Raw genomic sequence first — 23,051 nt, 5'->3', positions numbered from 1 at the left:
TTGAGATGACCGATGCGGTGTGTGTGTAAATATAGCCCTATGTTTCAGTCTGTTGGTCATTGGTGAATAATGCTTTTGAGTTTATACATTTTTTTCCCTCCCTATCCATTATGCTCTTTTTATTTTTTATAAAATCAACAGATCATTGCCTCACCATTTTCCCCTTCTTTACTGGAATGTTACATGCATCCTATTAAAAATAAAAAGATAATTTATAAATTATATCTTTTGAATATCATTTCTGTCTCCCAGATATAAATGGACATACACAGATATGAACAAATATTTAGTTACAGTGGATTTTAGAGTTTAGTCATTTATTATTTATAGTATAGGTATTTTTATTAACAAATATTCTGATATACAAATATATAAACTTATTACACTAAGCATTTGATTTATCATCATCGTTACTAACAGTATCACCAAAATCATTCATGCTATTATATTTACTATTATTCATACTATAATAATTACTATCATCATCAAATTCATTTTTATTATTTGTACTTTTACAATGATCATCCTCATCATCACTATAGTTAGGTCTTCCACTTTCTTGCCCCACCGATGCATCATCTATCAGGACCTCGTTTAGAGTGTCCTCATCTGTCAAACGGGGAATCCGGTCCACCATTTTGAAAGAATCACCTGTAGACGGTTCACCTGCTGGCTCTAAGAAAAGGAGAGTTTTGCATCATTAGTAATTGTGGCAGTCAATTGACCCTCATTATTTGTGCAGTGCTATCATGATCAACAATCTGGAAATAAATAAAAATTATTACATTTGTGGGTGCCCGAGAACTATTTTGTGATTAGTCAGAAATTTAAAGTGGACGGGGTTAATGCACTGTATTTTTATAAACAAATTTTGGATATTGATGGCTGCAACTTACTCCAAAAATGTCATATCTTTCCTTTTATTTACACGTTTTAAATGTTTGGGAACACTCAACAACTCTAACAAACAGAGCACTTCTGTGAGGTAGCTTGAACAATCAAGTAATAAATAACAAATTCTTCACTTTTGGATTTTAGTGCAACATTATAATTAAAAAATTCCTGGACCGGAGTTGCAGATGCAGAACAATTAATTATGTTGGTGTGAAATAAACAGTTATGGAAATTAAATTAAATAATCTGCTCCCAATAATCCCGAAAAAAGTCTGTTAGTGCCTTAGTGACAATTTCTTCACTCAGAGAAGACGTCGATCTCAGCTGTCAATCATGACGTCACACCGCCGTTTTTATAGCATCAAATAATTAACTAAAACTAAACTTATTTAAAAAACGAACACTTGAAATGAAATCATCGTGATGATAACTGCCTACAATGACATAAATTAACTTTGGGGAAAAAATATTTGAAGTGTAATTTGACTGAAGTGTAATTAACAATGCTTTTCAGGTTTTTATAGGTGTAACATTAGTTTTTAGGTAGAGAAATGGAATAAAGTATGCTAATCAAATGGAAAATGCATATTTAACTGTTTAAATTAAAGACTAATCCTTACAAAAGCTATTCAATCAAGAGCAGTGGGTGATTTGATTCCTTATCTTTTCTTTGACATTAAACAGACAGCACGGCTACTGCCCCTTTAAGACCTAATGGAAGGCTCTGCGTCGTCTTTCTCGGCTGCAGAAAGTCCTCTTAAAGCATATTCAGACTATATGTCTGCTTGGATACTCATCAAGATGGACATGTTGACATACTTCTTGTGTGAGTTGGTCCGTTTAACCACAAGACTTGAACGAGAACTCAATATTTGCGCGCTGTGAGACGAGTGCGCGCTTTCGGATGATGCACAGAGGCAGATCAGCGCGCGCGCTCTCATTCGCGTCTTCTCTACACATGACAGTGAAAATGACTGCTCATATTCAATGACAATACGGCAGCACTCGCATTAATTGAACAAAGTTTACACAGATAGACCGTTTTGCCCACGGTTTTCTTTTATTAGCGCTGTTGTAATGTATCACTGAGGAGCCAGCACGTGTATCCATCTACAGAAACATAGCCGCCTACATAAAGCATTATTTTCAAGTTACAACCTATATTATTGCGTCATCAGATGTGAGATGAACCGCGGTGCAAGTGCTCACTTTGTCTCTCACCCCAGAATATACATATATATCCGAGTCCTGATCGGGATGTAACGTCCGATTCCGATCGAGTCTGAAATCACCGATTTCCGATCACGTGATCGGATCGGGACATCCCTAATAATTTATCACTTCACCTCTTTAGTAAACCCTGACAATAGTTTTTAAACATCAAAAGAGGGTTTGCACTGGCACAAGCTGTTAGTAAACCGGGCCCTTAATGATATTTCTTTATGATACAAACCCCAGGGTTATCTCTGGAACTTACCTCCACCACTGATTCCTCCAAAAGAAATGTTCTCTGAATCAACTGTATCACCCTTAGACTTTTTGTACGTGTTCTGAATGGAGATAAGAATATTTCAAGACAAAGATTTAAATCACAATCAATCAATACCAAATGTAATACCAAATTAAACAGAATTAGCTTCTTAAACCAGTCAGTGTAAATAATGAATGACTTTTCAATGATCTACTTTAAATGTCTTTTTCTGAGAAAATATCTGAAGGAACTTCACAAATCTTTCACAAATACTTGTACAAACCCCCCCTTAAAACAAAACTGCACTGTAGAATACATGGTCTTCAGTGAACACTGCTGTTAATAAGTGTTACAATATTAATACAAAAACACAAGTGTTGCTTGTTTACAATTTTCTGTGATAATACTTGCCTTTATTTGTCTGCGTTTAATTAATACAATGACCCCTGCGATGATTGCGATGATGATGACCCCTCCGATGACCCCTCCGATGATGACCCCTAAGTTGCCATCTGTCTCGGGTGGCTCTGTGCCTTCAGTGGGATAGGATTCAGCAGACTCCCATGGAGGATCTGGGCTGACGGTACTGAGCAGCTGATCTAAATAGGACAAAATTAACAAAAACAATTAGAGATATAAAGTTCTTCTATAAAAGTTTTTTTTATAAAAAAAAAAAAAAGTTAAGACGTTGAGTGAGACGTTCATTGAGACGAGTGGATGTAACAAAGTCATATTAAATACCCCGTCGGGACGCCCTACTAATCTGTTAACATGAGCGCCGAAAAAAATATGCGCTGCTTACGCCCTGCTTACAAGTGCAGTGTGAAACCGGCGTGAGGCGGTTCAGCAGTGACATGCTTAAGGCCCTGAACACGTGCAGGCGCGAAGCATTTGGCTAGGAGGGGCAGATGGGCGAAGGGTTAAAGTGAAGCTCTCTGATTGGCCGAAAGCTTTACACACTGTGGCTCAGCAGCAGAATCAACGTCATGGATTGCACTGAAACCGGCGAAATGCGAGATGCAACAAAATGCGTACCTAGAGACCAGCGAATCGTACAAGCGTACTTAAGAGTCAAAAAGCGTGCCGAGTACAAAAAATGCGTACATGTTGGCAGGTCTGCAATTTAATAGAGCCGTGTAATGACGTATAAATAATGAATATCTAAAAATAGTCTGATAGACTGTTTAATATACAACATTACCAATTTGTAACCAAAGACTAGGCTATGTAAAATGAATTAACATTTATTAGTAACTTTGGTAAGTTTCAGATTTCAATTCATAAATAACATCGATGGAGGGGGGCCCAAAAAATGCAGCCTGCCTAGTCCTTTATTTAAATCGGCTCTGGTTGTGACGACATCTCAGAGCCGTACTGGGACAGAGTTTCAGGCCAGGAAATCCTACACCCATCCAGGCCAATATGCACCCAAAATAAAATGTAGAATCACAGACAATCCTATTTTTTACCTAAATAATTAAAGGCTTTATCTATAACGGTACCCTCACTTCCCTTTTGCTTTTCTTAATTGTCCCTAATATCTCTCTGTCTATATCTATTTTAGTACAACAGTATTATATTTAAAGCAGTACTTGGCAACTTTTGCTCTCAGAGTCCCCCTACAGTTTGGAATAAATAGTGTCCTCAACTACTGTCTTAAGCTCTTTAATCCTACAACAGGGGATGCCATCGTGCGTGCATTTGTTGACATGACAACCCTGATAGCCCTGAACTAGTAATGCGCGGGTCGTCTTCTATTTTTTTTACAGTCTATGGTCGTCTCATAACCCGCGGACCCCGTATGTCTATTTAATGGTCGCGGGTGCGGGGCGGGTTGTAAAAATATATACAGTGGTGTGGTGCGGGACAAATAACTTCATAAAAGCGTCCCCGCGGGTTGGTGCAGCACTAACAGTTCCCCTGAACACTGCAGGAGGAGTTCACATGCAGGTGTTCTTCTGGCGTCGCGTGTGAAATGTCTTCATCCCAGGTAACGTTACAGTCAGTGGCATATGTTTCAGCATGTCATATGAATATAATTTCATGGGTTTTATTTTTTTCAAATGCCAAATAATCACGATGCTCACGTTTACAAGCCAGTGTCATTATAGTAGTCTATTGGTTAGCGTTTTACAGAATCTATATGATACTTCAGTTCAATGTTTGAGTGGTAGCTCACCGCAACAAGCATGACAGCATCGGTCGGGCACGCCTCCTTCAGCTCACGCCGACCAGCAAACGCTGGTCACATGCTGATCCTCGTCCTGCCTTTAATCACATCACTTTTTCGTTTCCTCTTATTGCTTTCCTCCAACAAAACCTTTTCTTTCTTATTTGTCTCTGCTGCTTCGGACATGACTATATTATCCGACGAACAAAGTTGGGCTCGCACGTCTAAATGTAAGGAAGTGTGTGTGTTGGTGGAAGTGACGTATATGCCGTAAAGCAGTCGAATTTTGTAGTTCTCTTTGTTCTCGGGTTACTACCCGAAACCCGAAGTTTAAAAGTACGATTAAAAACGATACAGACCCCATCAAGCTATGGCAGACGTGTCATTCAACCTATTGTAAGTCGATTTATCATCACAAGAGTCTTAAAAAATATATAATGAAGGTTGAAAAGTTACCTAGTGCTGCTCTAAGACAATGTTGTTTAAATGTAAAAAAGAAAAAGTTTCTTATTTTGCTTCTACTCTGCCTGGCTGAATCTGATGTGTAATCACTGTACCACAGTGAGTGCTAGGATGATTATCTCTACCTTCTTTTGATTAAAAAAGGGGGGAAAAGTTAAGCCTCACAAATAGGCAGACATAGGGTGCATCTCAATCAGCTCCCTAGCTCAGTAGTCATCCCACAGACTAATTCCCTTATCAGTGCCCTGCCTACTAAACTAGTTAGCTGATTGAGATGCACCCATAATTTTCTAAATAAATGTAAAAATGTATTCAATAATAAACTATATTTTGACAGTATCTACAGGGGCATAGCACAAGATCCAGGCCAATGCACCATCTCCTGGCCCTCTGCACTGCAGTCCTGATGAGCCCTCATGTTCCCAAAATAAAAAAGCTGTAGATACTATTTACAAAGTGAAATAGCTTAAGTGAAAATAGATTATATTTACACCATATAAAAGTAGAAGTTCTTTGCAATATGTGTAAATAGTAATTACATGCAATTTAAACTTTTTGACAGATACACAATATTTGCACCTCAGTACATTAAAAGGATTCACTAATAATGAGTGTAAATGATTATATTTATTCAAATTATTAAATGAATGCAGTTTTAATGGGACACCTATCCCTAATTATTTTCACTGACAAATATTGCAAATTATGTGGTGCATTTCAGTCTTTAAGGTTGTATACTTTATTTATTTGTGTGTACTAATTATTCTCTAATTTTACATTGAAATATGTTGCGAAAGAGTCGCACGTTTTCTTTACTGCATCTGTGATATTTAGGATTTAATATGTATTTATTTTATTGCATTTGATTAATTTATTAACAAATCAAGGTTAAAGGAAGATTTTTCATGAAGACGGATTATGTGGGTTGTTTTTATTGGACATGGAGTTGAAACTTAAGCGATATGCGAACACTAAATGCTTTTAGAACATTTTCTTCATTTTTATTCAAATTATACCTTTCCGGTGTGATATGTGATGGGAAAAGCATTGTTTTTTGTTGTTGTCTGGACTATTGCTCCTCCCTGTTCCCAGTAACATCTCGGCTACCTATCAGTATCATATAAATGTGAATATTTGTCTGCTAAATTACTTATGTAACTTTACAATAAATAATATTAATCTCCTTTAACCATAGTAGGTAGGGGTGCTATCGCTAACGTTCGCTAGCAGTTCAATACTAATTTAACAAAAACAAAAAAAAGTACAGTATTTACAGATAAAACTGACCTGCACTTGAAGCCCTGAATAGGTCAGTACGTTTGCAACGTTTTGCTACTTCTTCTTTGAGTGCTTTCTTTTTCTTTGCCCTTTTCCTCTCAGCTTGACCGGCTGCTTTCTCCATCATTGGGTGCTGCCCGCATTTGGCGGCTGAGGCAAAAAGTCGCCAGACTAACAGATTTGTGATTATTTTGTATTAATAATTTTATTGAATGACGAATTCGAAAATTATCACTTTAGTAAAGGTAATAATATAAAATAAGAATTATAAAAAAAAAAAAAAAAAAAAAAAAACGCTGGCCATGGCAGCAGGCCAAATTAGTTGCCAGGCCACCGGTATTCTCCCGGTGCTCCCGCAATAAGTAACAAACGACGAATAAGTAGTTGAATTTAGCCTCGACCAGGGCCGTGCAGAGACCGTTGGAGGGGCAGGTGCTCAAAGTATAAAAGGGGCACATGGAACAAGGCTTTTAATCGGGCTGTGCTAAAAATATCAATACAGCAATATATTGTCACACATTCCTTTCTGATACGCATTTCAATACAGATGTTTCTGTATTGATATGGCAGCAAATGCTGTGATGCAGTTTTGATAAGAAACCTTTAAAAGGTCAAAAGTTAAAAATATATTTTAAAAGTAAAAAAAAAAAATCTTACCACCAACTTTTCCAATAACTCTGGGATTAGAAACTGTTATAATTATGATTCTGTTATACAGTAGTAATAGTAAAGAACAGCTGTTAGTAAACTGTAGGTAAGACATGGTCATTATTCAAAATCAGCGTGGCCCATTACGTACAGTACGGAATAGATTTATTTAACGTCAGGTCAGTATCTGTGGCTATTTTCATGGCAAAAACTGAATTACAAATATACAAGAGTTACATTTATGCAATAAAAATAAAAACCAAGCAAAAAAACAGAAAAAAGCAATATTATACAAGATTTTTAACATTAACTTCTAAAACCTTTTCTAGGTTATTCTTAAATTCCTAAATCAATCCTTCAGTGTGTTGCTGCCTTTGCTGTTGTTGCTGCTGATTCTGCTGGAGTATATCTGAGACTATAGACATTAAAACAAGCGCTAACACTTCACTTGAAGGGGTGTGCATCAGACTGACATGACATTCATAATCATGACATGACACGTCATGAAAATGAAAGAGTTTTTATGTATGTTTATGACAACTGTCATTAAGTGTCGTTCGCTCAATTTATCATTTTTAATGCAAAGATGACATTATGTGAGACGTCTTTGCTAGTGATAGTGACAAACTTTAAAATTTTAAGTTGTCATAAACACATCTCACATAATGTCATCTTTGCATTAAAAATGACAATTGAGCGGATGACACTTAATGACAGTTGTCATAAACATGCATAACAACTCCTTCATATTCATAATCTGGGTATTTTCATACCTTTTCCTGAAATCTACTAGGGCCATATCTCATGTACTCTGCACTTTGATGTTAGGTCAGGTTCATTTTATATTGACATCGATATTTTTAATAACACTTTTTAAAGTTACAGAAAAACATTTTTTTTTATATTAAAATTAGTGCTGGGAATCGATTTAAACAAATTACCTAATCAATCACATTTTTTCTGTAATTAATCAAGATAAATCACGATTTAAAAACATGGGCATTTTTAATACTACAAATTTACTCTACAAATTTATGTACAAACAATTTAAAGACAACATATTGTAAAAATGTGTTATTGGCATCTTTTTATGAATAAAGGCCATATCACTGATACTAATGTCTCTATGAAACATTATGACATTGCATTACAGTATGAATGAAAGCTACCAATTTCAATATTTATTAGGCTTTAAAAAAAACACTTAATTTAAGTGAACTTAAAACAATCTTTATATAAACCCATTATAATAAATGTTATATTTACCGGTGGCCTTTTAGACAGAAAACGTAATAGTAACAACTTTCTGAATTGCACAAATAAATCAAATACAGATGAATTATCATTAAAGCTACACTTTTCTGTGATGAACATTATTGACATGAACATGATTGAAACCTGTTCTGAATTTATATAACGTTATATTTTTAATGATAATAAAAAACAGATATAGGCTAATTCAGAGGATGAAAAATCAGTATAAGCCTTTACCAGTGTTTTTTTAAATAAATACTAGAATAAAAATAATAGTTTAAAATATAAATAGTTTTTAGTAAAATAACAAGACAAGACTGTGTAACTCTACGCCCTTGAAACTTTTCTCCCTCAAACAGCAAACTAACGTTACTTCTACAATACACACACAGGAAACATATAAACAACAGCTCCATGCTCTCTCCACGTCGTTCTTGTAAAATGTAGGGCTGTACTAGAATAATCGAATATTCGAATATTCGTTCGGTAAGGTTGCATTCGATTTTCAGTTTTGAGATTCGAATATTCTTCTTTTTTTTTTTAAACACGTGACTTCCGTAAAAATAAAGACAAAATGAATCCCTTATATAGAATAAAATAGATATTACATTTTGTGTCATTTTAAAAACAATTAATTTATTCTTATTCAACTGTTTAGAAGCATGCTACCATGTTCTTTATTTATTACAGTTCGTTGAAATCACTGTGTGTTACTAATTTAATTTCTGTTTTGGGATTCATTTGTTTTAAAGAAAGGTTCGTTATGAATACCTTATTAAAGTTCTTGCTCTCAACAGACTTTGTGTTTTGTATCACTTGTGCACTGTCCGTTTTCGGAGCATAAACCTGCCCGTGTAATGCGTACCGGAAACTGTTCTATTTAAAAGATTATTAAATCGAATTAAATTGGATGTGTGCCACCTGATCATATTGCACCAAATGCAACACTGCACTCCACTGGGTCTCCCGCAACACATTTACGATGCCGAAGAGTGAAACGTGAAGTCGTGAAAGATGATACAAATGCAAACCGACACTATTATTATATATTTAGCCCCACCCACCGAAGCTTCGAATATTCGATATTGATTGCCACCTAAGCTTCGAAGCTCAAAAAATGGCATTCGAAACAGCCCTAGTAAAATGATAACAAATACTAACTAAACAAACACTTCGCTGAGAACAACACTTAACGCCACCGCTGTATTGAAGAATCCGCTTCTCAGTCCACTCTCCACTGATGCCATAAGCCCTATTCGGACTGGATTAGTTTAACATGGGGACGTGGGGGTAAAGTCATTATTACCAGAGGTTCTCGGTGATTTTAGTCCCGTCCGAATGTGCCATCTCGGTAATCATTACGGACAATAGCCCTATTCGGACTGGATTAGTTTAACATGGGGACATGGGGGTAAAGTCATTTTACCTTAGGACGTCTGTAATATTAATGGCCAATTTGCACGGGATAAGACATCTCAGTAAAACTAGCAGAAGTGGGAGGAGTAACTCGCTTTACGCACCTCCTTGACGTCATGTGCGTATGACGTTACCGTTAAAACGTGAGCAAACACACAACCTGAGCGCCAGTCTGAACTCCGTCTCCAATATATATGTGTGTTTTAATAAACAGTTAGGTCCAGTCTAACGATTCTGATTGGATTGTGTTGGTAATAGACACTTTCCTAGAGCTAAAATGTGTTGTGCCTCTAATAAGTGCTTTTGATCTTCTTTTTGCTTTAAATGATATGCGGAAAATACTGGACATTTTCCACAGATTTGTCCCACCACCTACAACGCAACCGAATGCTTCAAGCGCCTCCAAGGTCGCAAAATGTGCTCTTTTTTAACTTTTAAACAGCCAATGACGGAATTTTACCATACATTTTTACAGCAGGTCTATTCGAACGGGATTAGTATTACCTGAGGTAATAGGCTTGTTTGAGATGCGCCTTGCCTCGCCTGAAATAAAGGCGAGACTAGGCGGCTGCAGTGAGGGGAGGAGTGAAAAAAGTGCAGGCAAGCCGGACAGTTCTCTCTTCTCGTAGTGGATCAGACACCTGCGAGATCAGTTGCGGATATCGCGGGATTCACACTCGTGCGCTCTGTTGCTGATAAGCTGGATGTAATTTAAGTTCTGTTGCTTTTATATGAAAATAAATATTATGAACAAGGCACCCAAAGTTTTTGTTATTTATTTCCTTTCGAAAGGCCTGCTTATCTAGCATTTTTACTTTAATTACACACATTTTTATATATTTTTATTAATATGACAACAATCACATAACCCACAGAAAGACCGCACTGTCCGAGAGTTTGAGAATATGCACACATAATTTATACACATTAAAACATGATATCAGAGTTTTAAATTCAAATATATTAAAAAACAACCTTGCATCACGGTTATTTAAACCAATAAGCATTAAGCTGTGTCGTCAGCAAGTCGTTTCCCATCATGCTTTTGGTCAGCGCAGTCGGTGGAGAGCAACTGCGCTCGACTGCAGAATCCGACACATCCGCCTCGCCAGCGCGAGAGATTTTTGACATACGTCAGCATGACATCAGAGCAAGGCGGACCGCCCTCGGACACATTTCTAACCGGCATGCATCTCGCGCTGATCACCGGTGATCGGTTCTGCGCAGATTTTGCTCATCTCAAACAAGCCTAATTTTTCCGGACCTTTTTACAGAAGGTAAAAGTCTCGGTAATCTTTACTGACATTGTCCGTAATGATTACCGAGATGGCACATTCGGACTGGACTAAAATCACCGAGAACCTCTGGTAATAATGACTTTACCCCCACGTCCCCATGTTAAACTAATCCAGTCCGAATAGGGCTAATGTCAGTAAAGATTACTGAGACTTTTACCTTCTGGAAAAATGACCTCGGGTAATAACGTTACTAATCCCGTTCGAATAGACCTGCTGTAAAAATGTATGGTACAATTCAGTCATTTCCTGTTTAAAAGTTAAAAAAAGCGCATTTTGCGAACTTGGAGGCGCTTGAAGCATTCGGTTGCGTTGTAGGTCGTCGGACAAATCTGTGGAAAATGTCAGGTATTTTCCGCTTACCATTTAAAGCAAAAAGAAGATCGAAAGCACTTAGAGGCACAACACATTTTAGCTCTAGGAAAGTGTCTATTACCAACATAATCCAATCAGAATCGCTAGACTGGATTTAACTGTTTATTAAAACACACATATATATTGGAGACTGGCGCTCAGGTTGTGTGTTTGCTCACGTTTTAACGGTAACGTCATAGGCACATGACGTCAAGGAGGTGCGTAAAGCGAGTTACTCCTCCCACTTCTGCTAGTTTTACTGAGATGTCTTATCCCGTGCGAATTGGCCATTAATATTACAGACGTCCTGAGGTAAAATGACTTTACCCCCATGTCCCCATGTTAATCTAATCCCGTCCGAATAGGGATATAGACTGTTAAAAAAATAGACTGACGCGCGCGAGCGGCGTGAGATGAGGTCATCGGGTGAAAGGTCATCACCATGTGAATCATTGAATTGTTTAAGTTATTTAATTTTACTAATAGCTAGATTGGGCAGGCCTTCACAAAAGGGCCTTTGATTAGATATATGTATAAATATAGTTTTTTGTTTTTTGTTTTTTTTTGACTTGACAAAAAGGGCTTGGGCATCAAGGGGCAAAGCGGAAGGTGCTCAACACCCCGCCCCCCCACCTCTGCACGTGCCTGGCCTCGACATGAAACGACAAATTATATTTCAAAAGCAATTTAGACAGAACCATAATGATTCAACACTTATCAGATAGATCTTTACAAATTATTCTCAATCTTTTTAATAAAATATGGAATGAAGGAAAGCTTCCTACATCATGGAAACATGGAATAATAGTACCAGTTGGAAAACCTGGAAAGGATAAATCCAATCCAGTTCATTATAGGCCAATAGCATTAACCTCTAATTTATGTAAACTAATGGAAAAAATTATTATACATAGGCTAAATTACATATGGGAAACAAAAGGACTTATATCGCCATATCAGAGTGGATTTAGGGCTGGTAGAAATACAATGGATGCTGTTTTAAGTTTAGAAGCTGATGTTAGGAAAGCTCAAGCAAATAAAGAAGTATTGATAGGTGTTTTATTTGATATTGAGAAAGCTTATGATATGCTTTGGAAAGAGGGACTTTTAATAAAACTTAAATGTATGGGAATTGGAGGAAAGTTGTATACTTGGATTATGGACTTCCTTCTTGAAAGAACCATACAAGTTAGGGTTGGAAAAGAGTATTCTAAGACATACATGATAGATAATGGAACTCCTCAAGGAAGCGTATGTAGCCCAGTATTTTTTAATATCATGATAAATGACATTTTTAATAACCTTAAATGGGATATTGGAAGGGCATTATTTGCTGATGATGGGGCAATATGGAAAAGAGGACGTAATATTCCAAGTGTAACAAACAGGTTACAAAATGCAGTAGATGAAGTGGAAGAAAGGGCAAATAATTGGAGTTTCAGATTATCTGTGGCTGAAACTCAAGTTATATGTTTTACAAAAGGGAAAAAAGTACCAGAGGTTAAGTTGAAGTTATATAAACAGCAACTGGAGCAAGTTTTTGCAGTTAAATATCTTGGTGTATGGATGGAGTCTAGACTGACTTTTGCAATACATGCTAAAGAACTTATCAAGAGATGCAAAATAGGAGTAAATATTTTACGATGTTTAGCTGGGGTTGAATGGGGAGCTTGTAGAGTATCGTTAAAAAGAATATATTGTACTTTAATTAGGTCTAGTTTAGATTATGGAAGTGTAATTTACAGATTTACATCAAACGTCCAACATTAGTTTTTGAAACTTTGTCTATGTTTAGGATGGGAATCCAAGTCTTTAACAGTGTAAAAAGCTCAGTATACATGAAACAGCATTTCACCACCACCTCCATATTTTTATTATAAATATGATGTTACCTCTACGATGGACACCCAACTTAAGATATTTACCAGCTGAATCTTAACCATGTCATGTCAACAAATGGAAGTCAGTCGGTTGTTTATCATGATGTTAAATATGCCTTTTACCCCAAATACCATAGTTCACATAATCTGTTATTAAAAAACTGTTGCGTATGATTTACATAAATCATAAACAAGACCTTTGTCCCAAAATATATTCAATAATTTTAGTGATTCTCATTTACTAATAAATCTCCAATAAAAAACTTAAATAGAAAAGTGATCAAATTAGCCCAGAATCAACTTTGGTTTGTTGATTCAACCCTTTTTTTGGTTTGGGCCACTGCCCCTCAAAATGTCTGTGCACGGCCCTGGTACCTTTAATCCAGCGCTGATGCTGTATCCAACATCAACCATTCATCCAGGACCAGAGAAGCCAATCCAGCACGAACAGCAGATTTTCCACAGCTCGTCCTCAGGTTTCCATGACGAAATCCAATCCGAAACAGACACGTTGCGTTGTAGTCCGCGTCCAGCTCAAGGGTCACTTGCAACGAATTAGCTGATCACAGTAGCAGGTCCTTTACTACAATGCTCACTTATAAAGCGTAGTTTTTGACTAATATTACGGCTTTCCTTTGGGCCGCTGGTGTTTGTGGCAGAAGTAACGTTAAGCATGTTAAGTACACGTGCACTGAACACAGCTGTCAAACGAATACGTGTCTCTTTATTTTACTGTTTCCAGTTAGCTTCCTGTAAGCTCTCTTTCATTACTGGTTATAGCTTAACTTCATACCTTGCAGCCAGAACAAACACTTTGTCCATAGTTCATGTGCACCATCGGTTATCACCCATCTGTGCGCAAAAGCACGTTCAAAAACTGTTTGCCTTCTTCCTGACACCAAACACACCTGTCCATCATTAACCCAGTGCTTCACATAGAACATAATTAGAGCGACCCCCAATGGACAAAACAAGCATTGCATTAAAATTGCTCCTACAGTAGTATAGATGGATCGGTTCGAAACTGTCTGAAAGAAAATAAATAAACTTATATTATAATACAGGGTTGCCAACTTTTAAGTTCAGGGGTCTGTACCATGAAGCTGGTTTAGCTAGCTAGCCAGATTTGTTTAAGCTTAGTTTGTGCAATCCTGGGGCCTGTACCATGAAGCCGGTTTAGCTGGCTAGCCAGATTTGTTTAAGCTTAGTTTGTGCCAATCCTGGGTTTTAGGTACCATTAAAGTGGCTTGGCTTTTAGCTGTGTTCATCTCCATAGTAACTTACGCTCCACGGCTAACCTGCTCCAGGGCAGGTTTTGTTCTGGATTAGAGAGCTCAAACTGAAATTGGACCAATCAGCTGTGAGTAAAGTTACACACCTCTGATGCAATAAATTCACTCCCCCTGTTTCTGCTCCAAATTAAAGGTCACCACATAGCAAATGGTTTTTAAAGACTAAAGTGTCTGGCTTTTAGCGATGCTTATTTATAAAAATAATAATTTTGAATAATTTAGATATGATTATGTAATTATTACACCCTTAATCAATTACACATTTATCATTTTAGTTAATCAATAATTAATAGGCACTTTGTTAAAATTAATATACTGTAAATAGCCTACATAAAGCCATACAAATAAGTTTAAAATCAATAAATAAAACTATTTAAAAAAAAAAGCTTACTGAGCTTAAATGTTCAATTTTCTTTCATAACTTTTACTTGCATTGACATATAATATTGTTTCTTTAAGCTGTCTTCTTCCATAGACAGCTCTTTTCTTCTTACTGGGTACATTTTTTTTTTTAATTCTTGATATTTTTCAATCATGTAGGCCTAATAATCTGCAGAAGAGAGAAATTAAAGTTTCGCTGATCTCACGCTGATTCGCGTGTGATTGGCTGTTCACTGCTGATGTCATAGCTAAACTCCTGAACTCAGGATCAAAGCCTGAGTTGACAGAGCAAGCTGATGATCAGCATCATGGGACCAACAAAGCCTGAATAGATTGGTTTGGTTTTGTCAACTCAAAACTAATCCTGTAACCCTGAGTTTGTTAAACCACCATCATAGTACAGGCCCCTGGTTTCTATAGCCTACCATTAAAGTAGTTTGGCTGTTATTGTTCATCGCCATAGTAACTTACACGCCACAGCTAACCTGGGCCTGTTCTTCGTACGTGGCTAACTCAGTTAGATGGATTTGATTGTTGAGGATCTATCTGACTTGATCTCGGATTGTTTGGTTCTTCGAAGCTCATCCTGGACTTGCTGTCATAGCAACAGGTCCGTTAGCTTAAACCTGCTCGGGAGCTCATTTCATGTAAACAGGATTAGATCGCATCTTGAGCTGATACTTAAAATCTGTCCCAGCCACTGCTACTTTATTACAAGAGATCATTACTGAACCAGAGGCAATAATAAAAAAATGTGTTTAATACTGTAGTCACAGTCACTTGATTGAGAGATTTATTTGTAAATTGTGATGGAATGATCACTTTATATATGTATTGGAGGTTTACACACATTGTGCAGTTAATCTTTCTTTTTTGTTTTGTTTTTGTTTGTTTTATTGCCAGAAAAAAACATGTAAAATACAGCAAAGAAAATATATGAATACACATATACAACAAGATTAAAAAATTAAAAAATTAAATAAAAAAAAGAACAATGAAACAAAAAAATGCCAGAGTTTACAAACCTTGATAAATTAATTTTAAAAAATATATATATTCTTTAAGAATATTTCAAGTCTTTCTTGCTTTTTTATTCATAATATTCCTTAAACTGGTGCAATATCCCTTAGTCTCCTGAAGAAAATGAATAAAATGTGGCTTGGATCCTGACCATTTCTTCTTGTGTATATGACATTTTCCAAAAATAATAAAAAGTTGTACAATAAAGGTGAAATTATTATTATTATCACGTTCATTGGAATAATATATACATAATCAAAATGATTTAATTTAAATATAACATTTGTTTTTCTTCTTATGAGATTTTCAATGTCCACCTAAAAAGTCTTTGTGTATACAATCACAAAATAGATGAATAATAGATTATTTTTCTATTGAACAAAAATCACATGAATAATCAATATCTAAATTAAACCTCTCTAATAAATGTTTAGCTGGATATATACCATGTAACATTTTAAATGTAACTTCTTTTACTTTATTATTTAAGCAGTATGCTTCACATATACACCACGCTTTATTCCAGTTTATATTCCTAAACACACCGTTCCACAATAAACTTTTATGAGTAGCTGTTTCACCTGTTATAATATCCCTAATATGTTTATTAGCACAACTGTGTTTCAGAATGTCAGTGTCTCCTAAAATCATGCTGTCTTGAACATTTGCTGCCTCTGAAGAATCACTTCCACACGCTCTTACAAACTGTATAACTTGTTGAGGTATGGCACCAAATACAGCAGCACACTCTTTTGGTGTAACTGGAAACACAAATTTATGATGATAAAATACGGTTTGAATTTAAAAGTTGTTTAACTAACACAATGTTGTTTTCATACCAATTATTATAGAAGAGAGATCTATTTTTATATTGAATGCATCTATTTTTCCAAATGTGCCGTTAATCTTTGTCGTGCATTATGTGAGTGATGACGGATATTATGGGATGGCTTAATGCAGCGCAAGAGATGCAGATCATTTGATCTTGACTGTTAAAAACTTTAATTAATATTCTCACATAACAAATCTGCTTCAGATTGAATTAAAAATGAAATTACAACATTAAAATAAAAATGTAAAGTGTGTACAAATATTATAAAATCGTGAATATAAATAATTAGGAATCACGTTCATCAAAACAGTGCACATTTAATTTATCTAAATTTTATGTTGGTTTGTTCGTTTGCCTGTTTCCTTATGAAGGTTCTTTTTTTTTCTTTGACAAGTTTTTTGTCAGGTGGCTTTTTTAATTATATGATGTCATTACGTTGTCTTGACTCTAGCCAATCGCTGCATTGCTGATCGTGGTTTCGAGTATCGATCATCTGCCCTCTTCAGGGAACACAGGCACGAGCAGAGATCTCAGATATCTTAATCCAGATATTTTAATCCAATCCGCAAATTCGTTTGAAGAACCAAATTAGCCAGAGATCAGATATCAGGATTAAAAGATCTGGGATCTGTCAAATCATCTCGGATGTATTAAGCGAGGTACGAAGAACGGGCCCCTGAAGTCAGGATCAAAGCCTGAGTTGACAGAGAAAGCTGATGATCAGCATCATGGGAACAACAAAGCCTGAATACAATGGTTTGGTTTTGTCAACTCAAAACAAACCTGAGTTTGTTAAACTACCATCATGGTACATGCCCCAGGTTGGAGTGAGAATTATTTATTTTTATTGGGGGGGGGGGGGGGGGTCTATTTCGATTTTAATTTAGGCAAGGCAAGGCAAGTTTATTTATATAGCACATTTCATACACAATGGCAATTCAAAGTGCTTTACATAGAAAGGAATTAAAATAGGGCCAAAAAATTTCATAAGAAAAAGAATACAATGTAAAGAGAATTAAAAATAATAAAATGATGATAACCAAAGAAAAGAACAGGTAAACTAAAACAGTTATAAAAAATTATTTAAAAAATGATGCATAGATAAGGTGCAATCAGTCGGACGTACAGTGGCTCAGAGCTCATTCAGTAAATGCACAGCTAAACAGATATGTTTTGAGTCTGGATTTGAATGTGGCTACTGTTGGAGCACATCTGATCTGTTCAGGAAGCCGATTCCAACTACGGCTGGCATAATAGCTAAAGGCAGACTCTCCTTGCTTTGAGTGAACTCTTGGTATTTCTAACTGACATGATCCTGCTGATCTGAGTGATCTGCTGATCTGTTGGGTTTGAATTTAATCAGCATATCTGTGATGTATTGAGGTCCTAGCTCATTGAGTGATTTATAAACAAGTAATAGTACTTTAAAATCGATCCTAAATGTAACTGGAAGCCAGTGTAAAGACCTGAGGACTGGTGTGATATGGTCATATTTTCTGGTTCTGCTCAGAATCCTGGCAGCAGCGTTCTGTATGAGCTGCAGCTGTCTAATGGTCTTTATGGGAAGGCCAGTGAGAAGTCCATTACAATAGTCCACCCTACTGGTGATGAAAGCGTGAACCAGTTTCTCTAAGTCTTGCCTGGAGACAAAACATCTAATCCTTGCAATATTTTTCAGATGATAGTATGCTGATTTAGTTATTGCTTTGACATGACTACTGAAACTCAGGTCTGACTCCAAAATTACACCAAGATTCCTGACTTGATTTTTTGTTATCAGACCTTTAGCCTCAAGATACGCGTTCACCTTGAGAATTTCATCTTTGTTTCCAAATGTAATGATTTCGGTTTTGTCTTTGTTTAACTGAAGATAGTTTTGGCACATCCAGTTGTTAACTTCATCAATGCATTTGCACAGGGAGTCAATGGGGCTGTAGTCATTAGGTGACAGTGCTAAGTAGAGCTGGGTGTCGTCAGCATAGCTGTGGTAAGCAATATTGTTCTTTTTCATTATTTGGCTCAGTGGCAGCATATACAGGTTAAACAGGAGAGGTGCTAGAATTGACCCTTGTGGGACTCCGCATGTCATGGACGTCCACTCAGACTTATGGTCTCCTATACTCACATAATAACCTCTCCCTTCTAAGTATGATCTGAACCATCTGAGGACCATCCCAGAAAGCCCGACCCAGTTTTCCAGCCTGTCTAGAAGTATGGTGTGGTCAACAGTGTCGAATGCAGCACTGAGATCGAGTAGAACCAGAATTGATGTTTTGCCTGTATCAGTATTTAAGCGAATATCATTTATAATCTTTATAAGTGCTGTCTCTGTGCTGTGATGCGGTCGGAAACCAGATTGAAAATTGTCAAAGAATCCGTTTGAGTTTAAGAATTTGTTTAGTTGATTGAAAACAACTTTTTCGATGATTTTGCCTATGAAGGGGAGATTTGAGATTGGTCTGTAGTTGCTCAGTATGGAGTTATCTAGATTTCTCTTTTTCAGAAGAGGCTTAACTATTGCAGTTTTAAGGGCGGTTGGAAAAGTCCCATAGAGAAGTGAGGAGTTTACCACTTCTAGGAGATCTGCTTCCAAACAGTTAAACACACTTTTGAAAAAAAGAAGTGGGGAGTGCATCAAGGGTGCAGGTTGATGTTTTAAGATGCTGTACTGTGTCTTCTAAAATTTTACTGTCAATTGTTTCGAAATCAGACATAGTAATTTTCAGAGGGTTTGGTCTGATCTGACTGACCCCAGAGCAACTAGAGGATGTGCTGATCGCCTTTCTGATATTATTGATTTTCTCTGAGAAGAAGGAAGCAAACTCACTGCATTTGCTCTCTGAGAGCATTTCTCTGGGAATGTGACTCGAGGGGTTTGTTAGTCTGTCTACAGTAGCAAAAAGAGTGCGCGTGTTGTTTATGTGTTTGTTTATAATATTTGAGAAGAAGGTCTGTCTAGCTTTGCCTAGTTCAACATTGAAAGCATGACGGCTGTCTTTATAGATGTTATAATGGACTACAAGTTTTGTCTTCCGCCACATGCGTTCAGATTTTCTGCATTGTCTTTTCATTATTTGAACTGCTGTTGAGTTTCTCCATGGTGCTTTTTGTTTGCCACTCTTTTTCCTGACTTTCAGAGGGGCAATATCATCCATTACACTCTTAACTTTTGAGTTAAAGGAGTCAAGGAGAAAATCAACAGAGTCTGCAGATATGCTTGGTGTAAGAGATAAAGCCTTCATAAACAGCACATTAGTGTTCTCATTTAAGCATCTCTTTTTGACAGAGACAGATCTAGCTTCAATGGCAGGCGTGATTGATATGTCAAAGAAAATACAGAAATGATCAGACAGTGCCACATCCTTAATAACAATCGATGAAATGTTTAGACCCTTACTGATAAGTAAATCTAGAGTGTGTCCACGATTGTGTGTGGGTCCATTTACATGCTGTGTCAAATCAAAAGTGTTAAGAACAGTCATGAGCTCTTTTGTTGTACTGGATTCAATATTATCTATGTGAATGTTAAAATCCCCAGCAATAGCAAAACAGCCAAACTCTGAGGAAATTATTGATAACAGTTCTGTAAATTCCTCAATAAAGGCTGGAGAGTACTTTGGAGGCCTGTAAACAATGATAAGCAGGATGCGTGGAGAACCTTTTAACACAATACCCAGATATTCTAGAGACAAATAGTCACCAAATGATACTTGCTTACATTGATAGAAATCTTTAAAAAGAGCAGCAACACCCCCACCTCCCCTAACTGCTCTGCAAACACTCATAAAAGTAAAGTTAGGAGGGGCTGCTTCATTGAGGACTGTTGCACTACAGTTTTCTTCTAGCCACGTTTCATTTAGAAGCAAAAAATCAAGGTTGTTTGTGGTTATTAAGTCGCTGACTAGGAATGATTTGTTCTTAAGTGAACAGATGTTTAAATGTGCTAACTTAACAGTATTAATTTTTTCACCCACATTAGTCTCAGTTTGACAGGTAACAGGCAGCAGATTATATTGGTTTGTTAAACGGCCTGACAAGGCCTTAGACTTTCTTTCACGTAACAGAACAGAGATAGAGAAAGAGGCAGGCACACTGGGTTCCCACTTGTTTTGTAAACATTTGATAAAGGTACTGTTATCATAGCGGGGACCCAAAACACATCACTGAGAGCTGGAATCAGTTGTTTTTGGTTCACCTACAACAGATGGAGGAGGGTGTGGGCCCTGGCGTTGTGACCGAAGAAATCTCACAGGAGGAGGGGGAGCTGGGCCCACAGGCTTTGGTGGTTGTGGGGCTCGACGCTTTTTGGTTGATATCTGGGGGCTCGCAGCAATTGAGTGTGATAGTCTAATTCCAACAAAAATCAGTTCCTCCATTTTCTCTGAGAAGCCCAGATGCGGGGATGCTGGAGAGAGGAATGACATGTCTGGTGAGAGGGGCTGTTGCTCTGGTGTTATCGGAAGCTGAAATATGTTGTCCTGGCTTTGCTGTCCATTTTCAAGAAAGTCATCTTTAGGTGCTGAATCTTGGAGCAGTTCTAATCCATCACAGTCTGTCTGTAGTGAGCTCTGTGGGCAGGGCTCAGCTGGGAGTGTGTCCATGAGCAATTGTTGTGGCTGTGTGGAGTTCTCATTGTCCTTGTGGGATGTGTCAGCCGAGTGTCCATTCAGGAGCTGAAATGAAGTCCTGTGGTCATCCATACTCTGTATCAGGTTGAGTGGGTTAAAACACACAGCTGAAGGATGATGAAGGGAAAAATAAATATTGTCCTTTAACACTCTTGCACCAAGTTTGTTTGGGTGGTGGCCATTTGATGTAAACAGTTGTCTCTGACTCCAGAAGAGATTGAAGTTATCAATGAAGTTCACTCCATTCATGTTACAGGTTTTTTGCAGCCATGTATTAAGCCCAAGCAACCGTGAGAATCTATTTGTTCCTCTTGCTGGCAGTGGTCCACTGATGAACGACTGAACTTTCAGTTTTCTAAGTGTTTCAAAAAGTTCATTGAAGTCCGACTTCATGAGTTCTGACTGCTCCCTCTGAATATCGTTCTTCCCCACATGAATGATTAGTTGATTTGCAGTCTTATGTTTCCTCAGAATGTTCTCAATTTCCCTGTTTACATCAGAAATGGTTGCTTGTGGAAGGCAGCATGTAGTTGTATCTCTGCTGCGAATGTTTCTGACTGTAGAGTCACCCACTATCAGAGTCCTTGGCTCGGCTGCGCTCTGAGCTGAGGGCCGCTGTCTGCTCGACCTTGAGCGCCTGTTAGCATTAGTGTTACCTGCGGGCTGATGCAATCTGTGTTCGATCATATTCATCACGTTTGGGGATTCCTCACCCACATTCATTAATACTTCAAATCTGTTTTCGAGATGTATCGATGGTGGTCGGAAACTAGAGTTTGCAATCCTTGTGTCTGGGGTAGAGCATGCAACGGCAGCAATATATGAAGCTCGTGACAATCTGATGTCTCGAGTGCGTTTGGGTCTTGCCCCCTGTTTGTGCCATCGATTAGTGTGTCGATCAGTTTCTTGTTTCTCTATTTGATGAGTAGCACTAAATTTATGGGACTCACCGGCTGTATGCAGAGGACGTTCGTGATGAAGCTCTGCTGTGTGATTCGTCCGGTTCGGTGGTTCCGCAAATAACTTTGTTTCAAGAACTGCAATCCTTTGTAAAAGTCTGTGGCAGTTTGTGCAGCAAGAAGATTCCTTAGCTAGAGGAGGCATTTTCTTATCCTTTCGATAGTAGGCAGCTGTGTTTTCCCTTCCGGAATGTAAGCTGATGGCAGCGAGAGGCTGGTCAGATGAAATGTTCCACTTTTTTGTAGTAATCCAGTCAACAGAGTTTCTAGTTTTATCGTTGAAGTCAAGCTTTGTTGTTAGAGCACTGTGTTGATTTGCTGAAGTTAAAATTATGAGATAAAATATAGAAGCGATAGAGCAAAGCGCGGAGCAGTAAGCAAGAGCGTCCGAACAGTAGCGAAGCAGGAAGAGTAGAGTCCATTTAGTCAATATGAATTTAGTCAATTCATATGTAGTATATAGCTTACTGTACGTAATAAGGAAAATTGTTTTGCCTTAGCACAATTTTAGCACAATTTTAGACATTTCTTGGGTTAAATTATATGTGTTTAATCTACATATGAATTTAGTCAATTCATATGTAGTATATAGCTTACTATACGTAATAAGGAAAATTGTTTTGCCTTAGCACAATTTTAGCACAATTTTAGACATTTCTTGGGTTAAATTATATGTGTTTGAATTCATTAATATTCACTTGTGTGTGCTTATATGTTTCAAAATTCATTAAAAATATAAGGATGCTAAGCCCTAATATGATGCATAAGTTATTAACATTTTAAAACATTATTATTTTTTAACCACAAAATGACTAAT

At 37.2% G+C, this 23,051-nt stretch overlaps 1 long non-coding RNA gene across 1 annotated transcript; it reads right to left on the bottom strand.

Annotated features, from left to right (window-relative positions):
- Positions 1-291: 291 nt before the first annotated feature.
- LOC137079195 (uncharacterized) lies at positions 292-2,959 on the bottom strand. Its single transcript, XR_010905421.1, has 3 exons — positions 2,777-2,959; positions 2,372-2,444; positions 292-675 (listed from the first exon to the last, which is right to left on the bottom strand). It is a non-coding gene; the product is annotated as an uncharacterized lncRNA (long non-coding RNA).
- Positions 2,960-23,051: the final 20,092 nt, after the last annotated feature.

Source organism: Pseudorasbora parva, chromosome 6 (genome assembly GCF_024679245.1).
Source record: "Pseudorasbora parva isolate DD20220531a chromosome 6, ASM2467924v1, whole genome shotgun sequence".
Taxonomy (NCBI): domain Eukaryota; kingdom Metazoa; phylum Chordata; class Actinopteri; order Cypriniformes; family Gobionidae; genus Pseudorasbora; species Pseudorasbora parva.
This window is presented reverse-complemented; position numbering and strand designations above follow the sequence as displayed.